Here is an 18,883-nt window from a genome sequence, read left to right on the forward strand (position 1 = left end):
TGTGACAGACAACATCTCACTGAGGTGGCTGCTCCTGGGCAGGGTGGGACCCCTGTACTTCCCAGGTGGCCCTGCTGTGCCCTGTGGACTTTGTTCCCGCCTGTATCTGCTGGGCAGGTAAATGGCTTCTCCCTCGTCCACATCAGGAGACAGCAGCTTTTTCCCTTGGGCTGGGTCCCTAAATATCTTATGCCTGTAGGAAGTTTCCCCTCAGTGGCCAAGGTGGTAGGAAGGGGAGAGTGTCCAGGCAGAGGATGGTGTGATCAAAGGCAGCCTGGGGCCCACAGGGGTATTGTGGGTAGAACGGTTCCTCACCGCAGGTTTTGCCTCCTTCGCCCAACCCCCACCCCTCCAGGTGCTCCCAAGGCCCGGAACCAGATGAGCCACTGTTCTATTTGGGGACAATTCTGCTGTTCCCATTTCAATCCTGTGCCCTAGTTTTAGAAGCAACGTGGGTTTGGTTACCAGTTGGCCATTTGCAGGCAGCTCCCCCACCACCCACTCTGCCCACACCTTAGATCCATGGGCATCATGGTCAGAATCAGCCTTGGCTGCTTTTGGTGTTGCCTGGGACTCTGCCCCTGGGCTCCTGGAGCTCTCCATGCTTAGCAACTGATGGTGTCTGGGCCACCTGTGGGTGGGGGCAGGGCACAGGAGGCTGCTCCAGGGCTCTGAGGGGAGATGTACTTTGGAGGAGAGGACAGTGTGATCTGTCTCGGGGGCACTGGAAGCAATGCTCTGGAGCCAATTACAGACCCTGATGTTTGCTCTACTGTGACCTAGGTGACACAGGAATGATGGCGGCCTAGCAATGCCAAGGAGGCTTCGGGGAGGAAGGTCACCAAGGTCCCTAAGGGTAAACAAGAGATCCTGAGAAAGAGAAGGGTGAGGGCGTCTTAGACAGAGGGAACCCAGGAAGTAAAGTGTGTGTGTGTGTGTGTGTGTGTGTGTGTGTGTGTGTGTGTGTGTGTGCATCGCCTGCGGCTGTGGAACTTGGGGTCGTTTATACCTGCTGAGAAGGAGCCTAGTTCATCCTGCACACTCAGTGTTGTGGGAGCAGGGAAGGCATGGTTGGTAGAGAACAGAGAAGGATGAAGTGGAGCAGGGGCTTAAGACAGGGATCAGAGCTCCTGACTGGGCAGAGGACAGAGGCTGGCCTTCTGAGGAGACTCATCAGGGCCTTGTGATGCAGCCTGTGAGCTTGTTATGAGCGCTGGGAGCTGGGGTTGGACCTGGTGCCTTCTGTGGACCCCAAAGCATATGATGTTTACATACAGCCTGATGGGGTGGAGGCCCCTGGGAAGATGGCTGTATCCAGTTCTGTGGATCATGCCTGGCTCAGGCAGTGTGGCCTTGCAACAGTGGCCGGGGGCGCCTTGCTGAGTGGCTGTGTCTAGGAATATCAAGAACCTGGGTCGGGGTGGGGAGACAGGGAGGGATGCCTCAGTTTCCTCTTACTGCATCTCTTGGTAACACTGCCCCTCAGGAAATGGGGTGTCCTATGATGGGTACCCCAGGCCACCTAAAGTGGACTCTGGTCCCAGTCCCAGCCTCCTTCCTTTTGGGTGAGCCTCCCAGGGCACAGTCCACCCTCTCTTAAGCTCCTGATAGTCTGAGGGCTATATGGACTGTGGAACCTAAGAGGCCTAGCTTTGAGGCCTTACACTGATTCCAGCTGGGAGAGCTTGGCTAAGTGATTTTTCCCTTCCTGAGCCTCAGTTTCTTCCCTCACAGAAATAGAGGATGTTCTCTGGAGGGTTGTGTCCAGTGTTGTACAGTCCTGGGAGAGCCTGGCTCAGAGCCACAGCCTTGCTGGGCTGCCAAGGGGCAGCTTCCGGGCGCCCTGAGCTCTTAGCTCCAAGGACAAAGCCCCTTTGTGGGGAGACAGATGGAGCCTGGGAGCTCCCTCCCTGGGGAGCAGGGCTGTATGCTCCTCCTCTGCACTCCCTCCCTTGGGAGAAGGAGCTTTCTGAGGTCAAGGGTGGGATTGCATAGCCTGGCTGCTCTGATGGGGAAGCTCAGCATCTCTCTCCCGTCTCAGCCAGTTTTCAGGAGCCCAGGCATCCCTGGCAAATCCAGACCCTACTATGGATTCCCTGCGCACCCAACATTCATCCTTCCATTCCCCATCCATCTTCCCATTCGTCCCTCTTCCTTCTGCCCTTCAACCATGCACCTTCCCCTTACTGGGCCAGTGCTCTGTGCCCACACCATCTGCTCTGTTCTGAAAAGGTGTTCAAAACTGTCCCAGCCAGGCACTGGTGTTAACGCGACACTGACCGTCAGCGAGTGTCAGCTGTGAGAAAGTGGAAGTGGCCCTGTGCTCATCCAGAGATTGCTGCCGTCAGAGTGAAGGTTCATGCCAGGAAAGAGGACTGGAGGCCCTCTGGCAGGGCTGAGGGGGTCCTTAAGTCCCCTGGAAAAGTTGACTTTTGAGCTGAGACTGGGAGAGAGGGGAGTTGGCTGGGGTGGGACCATTGAAGCGCCTACTGGGACAGGTGTCCTTTGTCCTGAAGACCCAAGGAAAGTGAGGGAGTGAGTTGTGGAGAAATGGGGGGGGGGAGTAGACTCTGGGCAGAGAATGGCCTGTGCAAGGGCTCTGAGGCAGGAGCATGCTGTTTCCAGGGAAGGGGGAGCTATTGACGTGGGCAGTACAGGGAACTGAGGGGAAGGTTAGGGCTGGTGTGGCCCCCAGTAGGGACTCAGAGCCTTTCATTTAGGGGTAAGACGCATGGGCCAGAGGGTTCACGTCAGCATCTCTGCTCCAGAATGGGAGAGGGAAGGGACACTTCCTTCAGGGAGCTCAGGGAGTGTTTGGAGCTGGGACTGACAAGGTTCAGAACCTGGCTACTGAGGATAGAAAACCGAGGCTGAGCGTGGCTTCTCCTTGGCCAGGATCACATAGTGGGGCAGGGATCTCAAGGCCTAGGGGACCTATGGCTTTACACAGACCCTGGCCCCCAAATCCCAGACAGCAATATTAAAGTATACCCATTTCTGTCTTGGGAAATGGAGTCTGCTCAGTTGGCCTCCGGGCTTGACAAAGCTTGACTCCAACTTGCTGAGGGAGCCCAGCCTCAGTTTCCTCTGCTCGTCATAGTCTCTCCCTCTCAGCCCTGAGGCAGAGCCTCCTCACTGCAGGTGTGTGAGGGCCTGCCCATCCAGGGCCTGGCTGGAGCCGGGCTGGGCTTTCAGATATCTCAGCATCTTGGGGTCGAAGGTTCCTGAATCAGAGCCAAAGCCTCTCTCCATATGGGGAAACAACTGAGAAGGGCACCACAGTTTGTAGAAGGCCTCCTCACCTGGCACAACAGGTCAGCATTGTGAGCCAGGTCATTTACTGCCTAGCCCCGCCTCCCCTTCCCTACCCCCTGCTCAGGCTCCACTCACTTCCGGGCTTTGGCCTCTCTGCACAGGGGTTTGCAGCTTCTCGACATTGCGATACAACATTGTCATCTATGTCGTTCATGCTCCAGGGAGTCCTTTGAGTTATAAAAACAAAACAAAACAGGTGTGCGTGTGTGTGTGTGTGCGCGTGTGTGTGTGCGTGCGTGTGTGCATGTGTGTGTGTGTGTGCGTGTGTGTGTGTGTGTGTGTGTGTGTGTGTGTGTGTGTGTGTAGTCTTGTTGAAAGTAAGCTACCACTTTGTGAGGTTGCATCTGGCTGGTCTGGGGCGCTGCAGCCTGAGGCCTGCAGGGTGGACACTTTAGATGTGTAGGTTTAGGAAGGGATCTTGTTCTGCATGGCACAGGTCAGGGGCTGAGGTCCGGCAGTGAGCTACAGCACCAGTCTGTCTGTCCTGGGTGTGTGGTGTGAGCCCCATTTTTCACTTGCTTAGCTTCTGTCTTCCTTCCCCTTTCCAGGGCCAGCTGGAGCCTGCAGGCTCTCCCCAGTGGCACTGGAAGAGCTGGTTTGAGGCTTTTCAGCCTCCAGCGTGCTTGTACTGAGAATGCAGGACCAGGCATGTTCTGACAGCCATGGCCCTTGGATCCGCTCCCCCATTCCTGCCTCACTCCTTACTCACTTGGCAAACGCTCTACCCCCACTCCCCCCACCCAGCTCCCAGCCCAGGCCTGTGCTGGGTGGGGCTTGGGGACTGGAGTTGCTTTATATTTTACATTGCAGGCATAAGTTGGGTGGTCAGAGCCTCTGCTGGGACTTCATGCAGGGAGAGCAGGGCTGGGCCTCAGCCTTTGGGGATGGATAGACATGTGGCTTAGGCTACCTCTTCTTCCTGGGGAGGTTCTAGGTGGGCCCAACCACCTCCCTAACCACCCAATCACCTCTGTCTCTCCACTCATCTATCCTGCTATCCTGCCATCTTCCATCCACCCACCCATCCATCTATCCATCCATCCACCCACCCACCCATCCATCCATCTGTCGGTCCATCCATCTACCTACTTACCTAATCACCTACCTTCCTGTCTGTTCCTCAGTGGGGCCCATCCATGTATCCATCCATGTACACATCTACCCAATTCGCCCATCTGTTTACCTGTTCCTTCTCCTATCCGTGCATCCATTCATCCATGTACACTGGGCACGTCTGTGTGCTGGACAATATTCTGGAGGCTGGAGACACATCAGAGAACCAGCTGGACTCAATCCCTGCCTTTGCAGTGTTTGCTGACTGGCAGGGCGGACAGAAAACCAGCAAACAAGGGATCAGTGGGCACCTCTGTTAGAGGGAGCCAAGTGCCATGGACCCTATCTATATAAAATGGGTAGGGGGTTTGATATGCCCGCTGGGTAATGGACGGGCTGCTGCTGTACCTGCATTGGGGAAGGTGCTCACACTGAAAGGCTGGCTGGCACTGGGAGTGGGGTGGGCTTACAACTCTCAGGGGTGGAACCCAGGGGGAGAACATGCAGACGCCCTGAGACAGGTGGGGATGGAGCATGCTTGGAGTGTTGGGGCCGCAGCAAGAAGCCGGGGTAATGGAGTGGAGAGGGAGATCGTGGAGGGAGAAGTCCTGAGGGGCAGAGCTCGGTGCCCAGGGTGACGAGGAGCAGATGGGTGTCTGTTTGGAATACTTGGGTACTCGGGCATAGCTCACCATGTAGTGTAGCCATCTTCTTTCTGTATGGAGGAGGCATAGCAGACCCTCTGCTCCCCCTCACATCATGCGAAAGTAAATCTCTATAGTGTTCCATGTTCAATATATGTGTTTCTGTGTACCTGAAAATTTATAATCTACCCAAAGTCTGCCATTCTTTCCTGCCAGCTGCCTCTTTCCTCTCTTGGTATAGTTTGCTGGTGAGGACGTTGGCTCATAAGGCCAGCCTGCCAGTGACTATGCTGACTGAGCTCAGGGCCTAGCACTTAGTAGGTGGCCAGAACACAGTAGCCACTGCTCTGATGGACTTTCTGGGCTTTGGGCCCTATCCTTGGGGCTCCACTAGTTGAACTTACTTCATTCTCATGACCATTCTTCAAAGTAGGCTGTTTGTATCCTGATGGTGTAGGGGAGGGGACAGGCACAGAGGTAGAGAAACTGCCAGGGTCACATAGTAAGGAAGGGCCGGAGCTGGGTTTTGAACCTGGGTCGTTCAGCTCTTAATCCTCATGATGAGGGAGGGCTTGGCCCAGGTAAAGAGGACTACCTCTTTTTATGGGTATGGATAAGTGAGGTTGGGAACGACCAGGAGCAGCCCCTGAGAAGGGAACAGCATGTGGAGAGGCTGGAGGATCATCTAGGGGTGAAGCAATGGCAGGGGGTGGAGGGAGGTAGAGCAAGCAGCAGGCCCCCAGACCACTGCCCTCATATTCAATATTTTCCTCAGTTCATGGATAGCGAAGGAGACAGCACCTGTGGGCTAAGGGGTGGGAGGAGGAACTTAGCACTCGGGCTTGGCCACTTGGCGTTCCTGCCCACCCATGTCCCCAAGGGAGATGCCACCTGGGTGTGGGCGGGGAGGAGGGGGCACCATGTTCCCAGAGTCGAGAAGCAACCAGAGCTGTTGGCAGGGAACAGCGGGCACCGTGGGCAGGGGCCGGCTGGCGGCCCCTCTCAGGGCCCATCCGCCTGCCGCTAGGGAGGAGGGGGCTGCCCAGCTGACCTTGGAGAGGCTGGGGTAAGATTAGAACTTGTTACTTCAGTGTCCAACCAAGGTCACTCCGTCATCCTGAACATGTCAGAGACTTTGTGCCCAGATGCTGGCTTCGGCCCAGATGAAATGTGGCCTGTCTAGGGTCACTCAGTGATGGTAACTCCTTGAACTCATGAATGAACCATTTTGGCCTGTCTCTTAGTGACTCCTCAGCTCCAACCTCACCTCCTCTACTCTCCAGTGTAGAAAAGAAGGGTTTCCTGGTCCCCAGGCAGTTTCCCAGATCCTCTCTTCAGATGTAAAACTGTGAAGTTGCAGACTACAAAGAGACTCCTGGGGGTAGTGGCAACCACAGGAGGGTCTGTCCCCACCCCAAGCTCCCATCTCACCCAGCGGTTTGCTGTGGAGCTGTCCATGTGCTGGGTTCCAGGAAAGACCAGCCCAGCCACAGGCTCTTTTCTGAGAGCCTTTGCAGCCTCCAGGGGCAGCTTACTGGCTGGAAAAGCTGGGGGGATTGTCACAGGAGTCACCAGCTGTGGCAGGATCTTAGACTCACCTGCTTCATCTGTAAAATGGACTTAAGAATTTCACATGGGCCTGATATGGTGGCACAGACCTTTAATTCCAGTGCTTGGGAGGGAGGCAAAGGCAGGTGCATTTCTGAGTTCAAGGTCAGCCTGGACTACTTGCTGAATTCTAGGCTAGCCTGTGCTATGTAGTGTGACTCTTATCCCTAGAAAACTCATAAAATGAGCTGGCATGGGTTCTCAGCTAACAGGCTATGTAAGCACCATGTAAATGGGAGGTAAAGGCAAGCACTCAGAACTTCAAGGTTATCCTTAGCTACGTAGTGAGTTTGAGGCTAGCCTGGGCTTCATGAGTCCCTGTGACGGGACTCAGTAGATGCTAGGTAAGTCTCAGTCATCACTACTGTCGTGGGTATTTTCTTAGCCCTTCGTCCTCTCCACATTGCTAAGCCATTTGTGAGGATTACGCAGGTAAGCAGGGCGTTCCCTCAATCACACTAAAGACAGTCAGGGCGCAGGTGCCTGTCCTCGGGGAACTTCCCCCAGAATGATGATGGTGTAGAGGGGGCCACCCTCCTGTGAGATGGGTGTGGGGTGATGTCCTCTTAGGTCCTTTTCCCTACCACAGGTGGGCACTGCGGGAGCCTGTCTGAATGTCAGCTGGGGGCCCATCCTTGAGCCCCAAAGGCTTCCAAGCTTTCGCTTGCTGGCTGAGAGGCTAGAAGGAGGCTGTGGTGCCTTGGCTTCTGGGGCCTGAAGTGTGCACCTGTCTTTCTGTCTAGTCTTTGTTCTCCTTTGGAAAAATGAGCTGACCCAGGAGCTTAAGACCCTCCATGAGATCATCTGGGACCAGTGGCCTTGGAAAAGGCTGGAAGATAGCTAGGCCTCAGAGATAGCTCAGGCCCTGACTTAGCTTCTTTGTCAGACATGGCTGGGTGTCCCTATGACCAGGGCCTGGGAGAGCTGGGGAGCTGTCCAAAGGAGTCGGAGGAAGGCCCCTAGCCAAGGCAATCTGTAGGCTAGTACACTGCCCCTGAGGACAACACTAGGACATCCCCAAACCATGAGGCTCTCCCAACCTGGCTGGGCCCTGCACTGCCCAGTCTGCCTGCCATGTCCTCCTACTCAGTCGTTCCTCCGTGGCAGACACCCTGCTTCCCAGTGCTCAGTGGTGCATCTGGTGTTCCTGGTCCTGCTGAGAACAGCCTCAGAGATGACGGCAAGGGCAGACACAGGCCTGGCTGGCGTCTTCATGATGGGTGGGCCCTGGGGCAGGGGCCAGACAATCCATGCTTGTTCCTAATGCTGTCTCTTAGTTGCCACATGACCTCAGGCAAACAGCTAACCCCCTTTTGGACCCCAGTTTTCTCATCTACACAAAGGCACCGGTCACACAGGGATAGGGTGGAGCGTCTTGGGCTCATGCATGGTGTATTATTTAACATGGTGCCTGTCCCTGGGAATCACTCTCCTCTGAGAGCCTCCAATTTAGACAGCTTCTGGGGCTTGTCCTCTGGGCTAGGGGAGAGTCGGGAGAGTCGAGAGTGCTATGTGGTCACAGCACACTCTCTGGTTTTCCCTTTGTGGCCAGCTGGTGTGTGGTAAGCTTTTCAGCCCAGTGACCTTTCTGGGATGGATGATCCAAAGACTTCATTTTCCAGAGACCCTAGCCCTACTGTGGGGACCTTGTTGCCCTGCGTGGGGCTGCCTCTGTGGGAAGCCTGCCTGGTCTCTGCTGTTGGAGCACTCACTCTGAAGCTCTGGGTGACTGCACAGTCACCTGGTGTCCATAGTAACATTGATCACGGGCAGAGAATGTGGCTTAAGCACAGCCATGTGGAGAAGTCACTGACAAACATCCTTCCGCAGGACAGAATACAGAGGCCAAGAGTGCTGAGTGACCTGTGTAACCATGACAGGCTGAGCCGGGATCTGAACAAAGGCAGGTAAGCTGGGTGCGATCCAGTCTCATGTTGGCTGGTCTGCATTAAATGTGTCCTCGAGGCTAACTTCAGCTGGCTGGGTAGCTCTCAGCTCACTATGTAGCCCAGGCTGGTCTTGAACTCACCATATAACTGTGCGGTTGTAATTTGCTAAACAGTGTCTTTTAGTGGAGTAGCAGGTATATGTGCTACCCTCTCCAGTTCGCCTCTTTCCTCCCAGACTGGAGATGATACTAGATTTGAGGCAAAATTATAGAACTATCAGTTTGCCAATCTGTCAGGTGAACATTGATTTCCAAGATGGCTTTAAAAACTGTCACAGTGATGAGATAAGTTCCCACGGGATTAATCCATTTGAAGTGGTCCATCGCGTGTTCTTGTCAGAGTTGATTGGCTCTGTTCACTTAGCATAATATTTTCAAGACCCACTTAGTTGGGGCATCATTTAGCCAGTTGTGTCAAGACTGCTTGTTGGGGTTGGGGATTTAGCTCAGTGGTAGAGCGCTTGCCTGGGAAGCGCAAGGCCCTGGGTTCGGTTCCCAGCTCCGAAAAAAAGATCCAAAAAAAAAAAAAAAAAAAAAAAAGACTGCTTGTCAAATAACACTTCATTGTGTGGATATGCCCTATACCTGCCTCTGTCCTCTGGGTCTCTCTGTGGGGGGTGTCGGGGTGCATGCCCCCGTGAGCACATGTAGAGGCTGGAGTCTGACATCTTCCTCAGTCACTTGTCCATCTTATCTTTTGAGGTACTGTCTCTCTCTGAACCCGCACCTCACTCTCTAGTCAGGAAGTCCCCAGGGTCTGCCTGTCATGGCTTCTATTGCTGGAGTCACAGGCATGTGCTGCCATGCCTGACTTATAGAGTGCTGGACGTCTGAACTCAGCTCCTCAGGGTTGCATAATGGATGGCACTTTACCCATACCACCGTCTCCTCAGCCTGCGTGTGTGTGTGTGTGTGTGTGTGTGTGTGTGTGTGTGTGTGTGTGTGTGTGCGCGCGCGTGTGTATTAACACATTAAAATGTTTTTGAGGGCTCGTGAAATGGCTCTGTAGGCAAAGATGCTTGCCATGGAGACTCAACCTGAGTGCGAGGCCTGGAGCCCACATAGGAGAGAAAACTAACTCTTCCAATTTGTCTTCTGACCTCCATGTGCACACAGTGGCGCGTGCGCCCCCCAAACACACACACACACACACACACACACATACACACACACTCACCTACACACACACTCACACTCACCCACGCACAGATGAACACTGAATGCAAGGGCTGGAGAGATGGCTCAGCAGTTATGAGCACTTGCTGCTCTTCCAGAGGTTCTGAGTTCAATTCCCAGTGTGCATGTCACGGTAACTCAAATTTCAGGAGATCCAATGCCCTCTTCTGCACGCCTTGGGCACAAGGCATGCACACGCTACACAGACATACATGCAAGACAAAGGGCTCACATAAAATAAATCTCAGAAATTGAATTGTAGGGCTGGAGAGATGGCTCAGGTTAAGAGCACTGACTGCTCTTCCAGAGGTCCTGAGTTCAATTCCCAGCAACCACGTGGGGCTGACAACCATCTGAAATGGGAGCTGATGCCCTCTTCTGGTGTGTCTGAAGACAGTGATAGTGTACTCATATAAATAGAATAAATAAATCTTTTAAAAAAAAGAAATTGAATTGTAATGAAAACATTTTTAAATTGACATAAAATATGTGTTTATAGATAACACATGATTGATTGATTGATTGATTGATTGATTCTGTGCTGAGATGCAACCTTCCCTCACTCCTGCTAGGCAATTAGTTACTCCACCCTAAACCATAGCTGTAGCCCCTGTGTGTTTTATAATGGTCAAACCCATGTGAGCCCGTCTCCTCAAACACTCTGTTTCTCTGTGTTCTCACATTCAGGATTAGTTCTTGCAGTTTTCTAAAGTGTGCAGTGTATTGTTATTTACTGGCATCCAATGTTCACACACAGGCACACAGGGACCTCTTCAACCCATCCAACTAGAGCATCCTGCACATTGGTCAATCTCTCTTCATCCTCTCTTTTCTCTTTCCTCTTCAACCTCTGGTAAGTACTGTTCTATCTTAGCTTCCATAATAACAACATTTTTTTTTTCTTTTTTTCTTTTTTTTCCGGAGCTGGGGACCAAACCCAGGGCCTTGCGCTCGCTAGGCAAGCGCTCTACCGCTGAGCTAAATCCCCAACCCCAATAACAACATTTTTTAAAAAGATGTATGTATTTATTTCTTTATTAATATATGTGGGTTTTTTGTCTGTGTGTACATCTGCACACCAGAAGAAGGCATCGGATCCTATAGAACTATAGTTATAGACTGTTGTGGGCTGCCATATGGGTACTGAGAATTGAACCCAGAACCGTTGAAAGAACAAGCAGTTATATTTACTACTGAATCATTTCTCCAGCCCATGATATCAACTTTAAAAAAAAAAGTTTATTTTATTTTAAATGTGTATATGTGTGTGTGTGTGTGTGTGTGTGTGTGTGTGTGTGTGTGTGTGTGTGTGTATGTGCATGTGGGTACAGGTACCTGAGGTGGCCAGAAGAGGGCGCCATTCCTCTGGAACTGGAGCTACAGATGGTTGTGCGATGCCGCATGGATGCTGGGAACTGAACTCTGCAAGAGCAGCAAATACTCTTAACTGCCAAGCTGTCTTTCCTGCTCCCACAATAGCATTTTTTAAGGCTCCGCCCTGGCAGACACTTGGGCTGTTCCTGGCTATTATGAATACTTCTGTGGTGAACTGGATCTTACCGTGTCCCTTTAATGTACTCGTTTTATTTTGAAATTGTGTGTGCATGCATGCATACATGTATGTGTGCAGTGGTTTTGTTTTTTTTTTTTTTTTTGTTTTTTTTTGGAGTTTGAGAGGTGTACAACAGGGCAGGCAATCTGAAGACCTCAGGTGCCAAGAGGAGGGAGAGGGATGAGAGTAAGGGAAAATCGTGTTTCTGGAGTAGGAGGTCTAGGATCCAGGTGGGCTCTGTGATGGACATCCGCCCGCCAGCTGCATGGGGTTAGGGATGATGTGAGGATGCCCAAGACAAACAGACTTCCGGGTGGAACTCAGGCCATGGGTGGGCACAGAGGTGGGCTCTAAGCCTGGTGTTATGCCTGTGGTTGTACCCGGCGTGTGTGCAGTCCACTCACATGATCATCCATTGGTGGACATTGGGTTGTTTCATTGTGGGGCCACGGCGCATGCTGCCCTGTGTGCTGTAGGCTGTGGGTTTCTGTGTGGTTGCATCTTTTCATTTCTGCCGATGTGTACCTGGGAGTGGAGTTCCTGGATGGCGTGCTAAGTCCCCATTGAACCTTTTTTTTTCCAGCTTGGTGAACCTCTGAGTTTATTGGGCTTACAAAAGCATGGCTGAGGGGTTACATATAGGAGTGTGGGTGACAGCAAAACAGATGCATCACTAGAAAATATCACTTCAGCATACATAACAGCTTCTCCATACATGCCTGGGCCGAGTCCAACCCCCTCCTTAAATGAACCTCCCACATTCTGTATGCTCTAGCACTTGTTAAGAATGTGTACAGCTAGGCCAAATTAAGTAGGGAGAGTGGGCCCATCGAGCCTTTTAATGGAAGGCCAGACTGTTTTTTCAAGTGGCTGTGTCACTGGAGGCCCCCCAATAATAGAAGAAGGTGTCCCCATGTTCCTGACAGTGCTTGGTGCTGGCTGCCTTTCTGATGACAGATGCTCTGTGGGCAGGACACAGCATCTCACGTGACTGACTTGCCTTTTCTCGTGGGTCCTGGCGATGAGCTTCTGTCCATGTCAGCTGCAGGTTGTTTCTTCTGGAGGAGAAACGCCTGTTGGCATCCTTTGTCCATTTCGAAGTTGGGTTTTGTTCGTTGTCCAGTTGTACCCATAGGTCCTCGCTCATGCCAGGCAAGTGCCCTGCCACTCAGCCCTGCTCAGGTTTTCTTTTTTCTTTTTAGCTTTCACTTGTGTATTCGTATGTGTGGTGCGCATGAGTACAGGTTCCCCCCCACCCCACCTCCCCGGGCAGCAGAGGTGGTCAGGTTCCTTGGAATGGAGGTACTGGTGGGTGTGTGCTGCCTGTCGTGGGAACTGAACCTGGATCCTCTGCAAGGATAGCAAGCGCTCTTAACCGCTGAGCATCTCTCTAGCCTTAGACACTTTATTAAACACTGGTGTGTGTGTGTGTGTGTGTGTGTGTGTGTGTGTGTGTGTGAGAGAGAGAGAGAGAGAGAGAGAGAGAGAGGCAGAGAGACAGAGACAGAGAGAGAAAGAGAGAGAGTGTGTGTGTGTGTGTGAGAGAGAGAGGCAGAGAGACAGAGAGAGAGAGAGAGAGTGTGTGTGTGTGTGTGAGAGAGAGAGGCAGAGAGACAGAGACAGAGAGAGAGAGAGAGAGAGAGTGTGTGTGTGTGTGTGTGTGTGTGTGTGTCTGTGTGTGTGTGTGTGTCTGTGTGGTGTCCAGATGTCAGTCATGGCAGTGTGTGTGTATGTGTGTGTGTGTGTGTGTGTGTGTGTGTGTGTGTGTGTGTCTGTGGTGTTCAGACGTCATGGCACAGAGAAAGCTTTTGGGGTTGTTTTGCGCCTTCTAGCATGTGGGTCCTGGAGTGAACTCATATTTTTAGACTTGGCAGCAAACCTTTCCCCATCTGAGCCCATCTTGATGGTCTAGGTTTCCTTATATCATCTAGATAGAAATCCCTTGTTACATGATTTCGAAACATCTTCTTCTGTGTTTTGGGTTGTCTTTTTTTGGACAGGGTTATCTTAGTCTCATTTCCTGTTATGTGACAAAACACTCTGACAAGAACAGCCTAAGGGAGAAAGGATTCTGGTTCGTAGTTCAAGAGCATACTCCATCATAACAGGCACATAACAGGGACACTAAGGTGGCAGGAGCTTGACCCAGTGATAACATTGCATCCACAGTTAGGAAGCAGAGAAGGTGAACAAAGGCCAGCCTCCAGTCTCCACTCACACAGTCCAGGATCCCAGCCAGGGAATGGCGCCACCCACAGTGGACATGTCTCCCACTTCAGATAAAACAGTCAAAATTATCTCTCACAGTCTTCCCCACTATCTCCCTAGTGAGTCTAGATTCTATCTAGTCAACAATTAACACTAACCATAACATGCCTTACTGTGTAGCCCAGGCTAGCCTCCAATTCACGATCCTTCTACCTCAGCTTCTCACATGCTGGGATTCCAATCTTGCTACACCTCACCTGGCTCTTCTCTTTGCTTTCTTAAGGGTGTCCTCTGGAAGAACGTCAGGATTCTAAGTTAGGATAAGTAGGAGCTTATTTTCCTTCTGTTATTGGGTCCTGAGTGCCCTGCATGAGAAATCGTTGGTCTCAAGGTCTTGTGGCTTTTACCTATATTTCCTTTCAGGTCTTTGTTTCTTTGAGACGGGGCCTCTTGTAGCCCAGGCTAGGCTCAAGCTGATATCCCTGCCTCTACTCACAGGGTCCTGGGATTAATGTGTGTTCCACCAGGCTTGACTGCCCTCATGCAGGCTTTTTGTTTTGCCTCAGGGCTCAGGCCTGTGGTCTGTTTCAAGCCATTTTTGTGTTGGAGGAGGCTATCAAGTGTTCTGCTGTCTCTAATGGCCGCTCTCCTGTGTCAGCAGCCTTTGTCAAAAGACTACTGTCACTACTGAGTTGTCTTGGTGCCCCGGTAATGCCATCTGACTCTGAGAGTGTATTTGTTTTCTGAAATTTATTTATTATTATTAATCATGCGTGCATGCATGCACGGTCCACGCAGATGTCATAGTGCACTCGTGGAGTTCCGAGAACAGCTTCGTGGAGTCAGTCTCCTGCTTTTCTATGTGCTCTGGGGATTGAACTTAGCTCATCTGGCTTGTGAAACAGTCACCTTATCCACCGAGCCATCGCGACAGCCCTGAAGCTGCTCCATAGGGTCGCAAGACTGTGCGTGTCACAGTCAACACTGTTGTGATGTCCTCAGGTCTATGGTATGTTTGAAGCAGAGACTCGTGACGTCTCAGTCTGTGTTTTCCACTTCAGGATGGTTTCGACAATTCCTAGTATATTGGCTTTCCACATGTATCTTAAAGTCAGGCTGTCAGCATTCGTAGAGAAGTCAGCTGGGCCTCCCCAGTTGGTCGGGCAGGGTTCTGCCTCCCCAGTTGATCCGGTGGGAGAAGTGCCATCTTTTGTACACAAGTACACAAGCTTGTGTTTGGGGGTGATCCAGAGGTTCCTTAGCTGTCACTCCTGTCATTTTGAGACAGGTTCTCTCACTGACTTGGGGTTCTCTCAGGAGGCTGGACTGCTGTAAGTGAGTCCCAGGGATCTGCTTGTCTCTGCTACAGAGCAGGGCTTACAGGTGGTGGGTGCTGGAGCACAAACTCAGGTCATCATGATTGTGTGGCAAATGTTTTGCTGATGGTGTTTGCCAGCTCAGCCTTGTCATCTGACCAATATTTGCTCTCATAACCTGTGGACACGGGTGGCCTTCCCTTAATTAGCTTTGAATTTCTTACAGCAAGGTTGTAACCTTTGGGAGCTTAAGTCTTGCCTTTCTTTTGTTGATGGTATGGGATGTTCTTACTCTCAGTTTGGTTTATTGGTTGCTAGTGTGTAGAAATGCATTTCTGTATTTTGTGAGACAGGGGATGAACCCCAAGGCCGTCTGCATATCTGATGAGCACTGTACCGTTAACCCACACTCCAAGCTCTATTTAAAAAGGTTTGTGTATTAGTTAGGGTTCTCTAGAGTTATAGAACTTACGGAATGTCTCTATATATTAAGAGAATTTATTGTAATGACGCATAGTCTGTAGTCTAACTAACCGTAAGATGGGCAGCTGTGGATGGGAAGTCCAAGAGTCTAGTAGTTGCTCAGGCCCACGAGGCTAGTTGTTTCAGCTGGGTTTCTGTAGAACTGGGTTCCAACAGATGTGCTGGGACGTGAGTGCAAGCAGGCGAAGAAGAGTGAATCTTCCTTCTTCCAGTGTCCTTATGTAGGCCTCCAGTGGGAGGTGTGGTCCAGTACAATGACAATTGGATCTGGAACGTGCGTTTTCCCAGGCTGACCTTGAACTCAGAGATCTGCTTGCTTCAGTCTCCTGGGATTAAAGGCATGTACTACCTTGCCTGGGCCTAAGCTTTTTATGGCCACCATGCCATAAATCTCTCCAAGTCACGATCCAGGTCGGAAATTTATGTCTTCCAGCCTCAAGATCTAGATCATAGCTGTGCCCACCATTTCTGGATTGTAGTTCATTCCAGACATAGCCAAGTCGACAACCAGGAATAGCCATCACAGTTTGTAAAATCTTTTTTTGTGTGTGTGTGCACATGTGTGCATGTCCATGGCATGTAAGTGGAGGTCAGAGGACAACTTTTGGGAGTTGGTTTTCTCCTCCTCCCATGTGGGTCCTGGGAATTGAACTCAGGATGTCAAGCTTGGCAGTGGACGCCTTTACCCACTGAGCCACGCACCTCACGAGCTCTGTCTTTACAGGTTGACCCTGTTATGTGCGACCTTCCTGAACTCACTAGTTCTGAGACTTTTAGTAGACTCCTTGGAGTTTTCTCTGAGATCATGTTGGCCCAGCATGGTGGTATGTGCTTGTAATCGCAGAACTTAAGATGCAGGAGAATCAGTTTAGAGCCAGTGTTAGAGTTCAAGGACACCTTGGACTACTTGAGACTGTCTCAAAAGTAAACAAGCAAGCGAGCAGACCTATAATGTCATCTGCAAGTAGACATAACTTGACACCTTCCCTTCAGCCTGTAGGCTTTGCCCTGTTACTTCCTTCCTCAGCAGCCCTGACTGAGCCCAGGGTACAGCTTCAAACGGAAGTACTGCTAGGAAGGGACATCTGGGCTTTCCTATCTGTCTGTCACCATTAGCACCACACGAGCTGTGGCTTTTCTAGATGCTCTGTGTCAGGTGAGGGAGTTCCCCATTTGTTCCTCCATCTCCCTCACGCCTTCCCCTCCCTCCTCCTCTCCCACTTCCTTTTCCTGTCCCCCCATTCTTCGATAGAGTCTCCATTAACATTGCCCGTGACTGCCTGGAAGCTTGTGGTTTTCTGCCCCTGTCTTGAGTGCTGGAATCTCAGGTATGGCCCACTCCTTTTTTGTGTGTTTGTGGTGAAATGGTGTGGGGTTACGTCAGACGTCTTTTCTGTGTGTGTTTAGATTACCGCACGTTGAGATCATCGTGTGGTTTTGTTCTGTAGGGGGGTGAGTGTGTTAGTCACTGGTTTTTTAAAGAGGGAGCGTGGCCTGGTGCTGGTTCTTTCATATATGTCTGAGCTGTCTGCTTGCTGTCTGTAGGCAGTTTTTAACCTCTGGAGTCCGAGACGTCGGTTTGTCATTTTTCTTAGGGTGTCTTTTTGCAGTTCCAGGGACACTGGCTTCATGGAGTGAATTGGAGAACTGGCCTTAACTATCCCTAAGTATCTGGCCCGATCCATCACTGAAGCCTCCCCGTCATCTGGCTGAGGTCAAGAGAGTTCACCAGCGAAGCTGTCTGGGCCTGGGCCTTTTTAAGGGAAGTTTTAAAATGACTAACTCAAGGCCTGGAGAGATGAATCAGTGGTTAGTGACGCTTGCTACTCTTGCGGAGGAACTGGATTTGGTTTACGATCCCCTCATTGGGAGTCTGTCACCTCCTGTGACTTTAGCTCCAGGTGATCTGACACTTCCTTTTGGCTTCCATGCCACACGTGCAGACACAGGCATACACAAATAGAACAATTTACTGATTTGGGGCCAACATGATGGCTCAGAGGATAAGGCCACTTGCTGCCAAGCCTGATGGCCGGAGTTCAGTCCCTGGGACCCACATAGGAGAGATTTGAATCCCACAGGTTGTCTTCTGAGGGTGAGCCTTGAGCCTGAGACTCCCCAGCCTTCTCACAGACTTTCATTTCGTAGCTCAGGCTGCCCTCGCATTCCTCCAGCCTCAGCCTCCAGGGTGCAGGGATCACTGGCACCCTCCCTGACACCTGCTCATCTTACTCCTGAGGTCTCTGCCTTCATGCCAGCCTAAGGGGTAACCTGAGCCTCTCTCTGTCTCCTGTTCAGCACCTAGCAGAGCTTTACTGTTGATCTTCCTGCCGTTCTCCGGCTCTGTCAGCCCCGTGCTAAACCCCGCTATTCCTTTTCATTCCGTTCACTTTGTGTTTACTTTGTTTTGACTGTGGCGGGTCAACATATGGAGACCTCCGTTCTTGGCAGAGACGTTTACCCTGCAAGTTCTCTCCAAGTTCCCTGTTTGCCGCAGCCTTTGCTGTGCTGGGTTTTCACTTTCTTTTCTAAGTGTTTTCTAATTATTTTAGTGTTTTCTCCCAAGTTAGTCTCCGCCCATGAGGTCCCCTGATATCTTTTTTTTTTTTTTTTTTTTTTTTTTTCGGAGCTGGGGACCGAACCCAGGGCCTTGCGCTTCCTAGGTAAGCGCTCTACCACTGAGCTAAATCCCCAGCCCCCCCTGATATCTTTTTTATTGACTGATTCTGCTCCGTCATGGCTGGAAACCATGATTTGATTTCTTTTAAATGAATTGAGCCCTGTTTTCTGGCATAGCGTATGGTCTGACTCGGACGACGTTCATCCACCCTTGAGGAGAATGTGGATCTGCTGTTGCCGGGTGGCCTCTGTGGTTCCATTCGCCTTTTGTCTGAGGAGTCTTGTGGTGTGTAAGGCTCCCTCAGGAACTGTCTGTGGGTTTTTTGTTTTTAATCTTGAGTGAGCTCTTTATATATTAAAAAACTCTTGTTTATCATAGAGTTGCAGTTTTTTTTGTTTTTTTTTTGTTTTTTTAAGTTTAAATTTGTTTATCAAGCCAGGCAGACTCTTTTTCTATAGGTGGGATCTTTTTGTAGCTTGGGATGGCCTTGAACTCACCATCTTCTTCCCTCAGCCTCTTGAATTCTGCGTTGACAAGTGCGTGCCTCCTCCATGCCTGGCTACATTGTGATTTTTTTATATGAACTGATTTATCTTTTTCTTCTAAAGAAACTTAAGTCTTTAAAAATATTACATATGATAGGCATGAGGATGCATGCCTTTTAAACCTAACACTCACGAGAGGAGGCAGGAGGATCTCTGTGAGTTCAAGGCCAGCCTGGTCTAATGGTCTAAATGGTAAGATTTGGGACAGCTGGGGCTGTCTGGACAAGAGAGACCTTGTCTCATAAGTAGAATAAGATCAAATAAAATAAAATATAAAATAAAATAAAATCAGGCCCAGACAGATGGCCCAGAAGGTAAGAACACTGGCAGCTTTTACAGAGGACCTGGTGTTAGTTTCCAGCACCCATGTAGTGACTCACGATTGTCTGTATTCTAGTTCCCAAGGAGCCCAGTG

At 50.9% G+C, this 18,883-nt stretch overlaps 1 protein-coding gene across 45 annotated transcripts in view; it reads left to right on the forward strand.

The window, feature by feature from the left end:
• Positions 1-18,883, forward strand: part of Src (SRC proto-oncogene, non-receptor tyrosine kinase) — a 47,965-nt gene that overhangs the window by 5,944 nt on the left and 23,138 nt on the right. For 11 of the 45 annotated variants that reach the window (XM_087654718.1, XM_087654739.1, NM_001431490.1 and 8 more), the window contains 1 exon segment: positions 8,451-8,527. The gene's annotated coding sequence lies outside the window, so the exon portion shown is untranslated. 45 annotated transcript variants of the gene reach the window in all.

The sequence above is a fragment of the Rattus norvegicus genome, chromosome 3, assembly GCF_021556685.1.
Source record: "Rattus norvegicus strain SHRSP/BbbUtx chromosome 3, alternate assembly SHRSP_T2T, whole genome shotgun sequence".
In the NCBI taxonomy this organism is placed as follows: domain Eukaryota; kingdom Metazoa; phylum Chordata; class Mammalia; order Rodentia; family Muridae; genus Rattus; species Rattus norvegicus.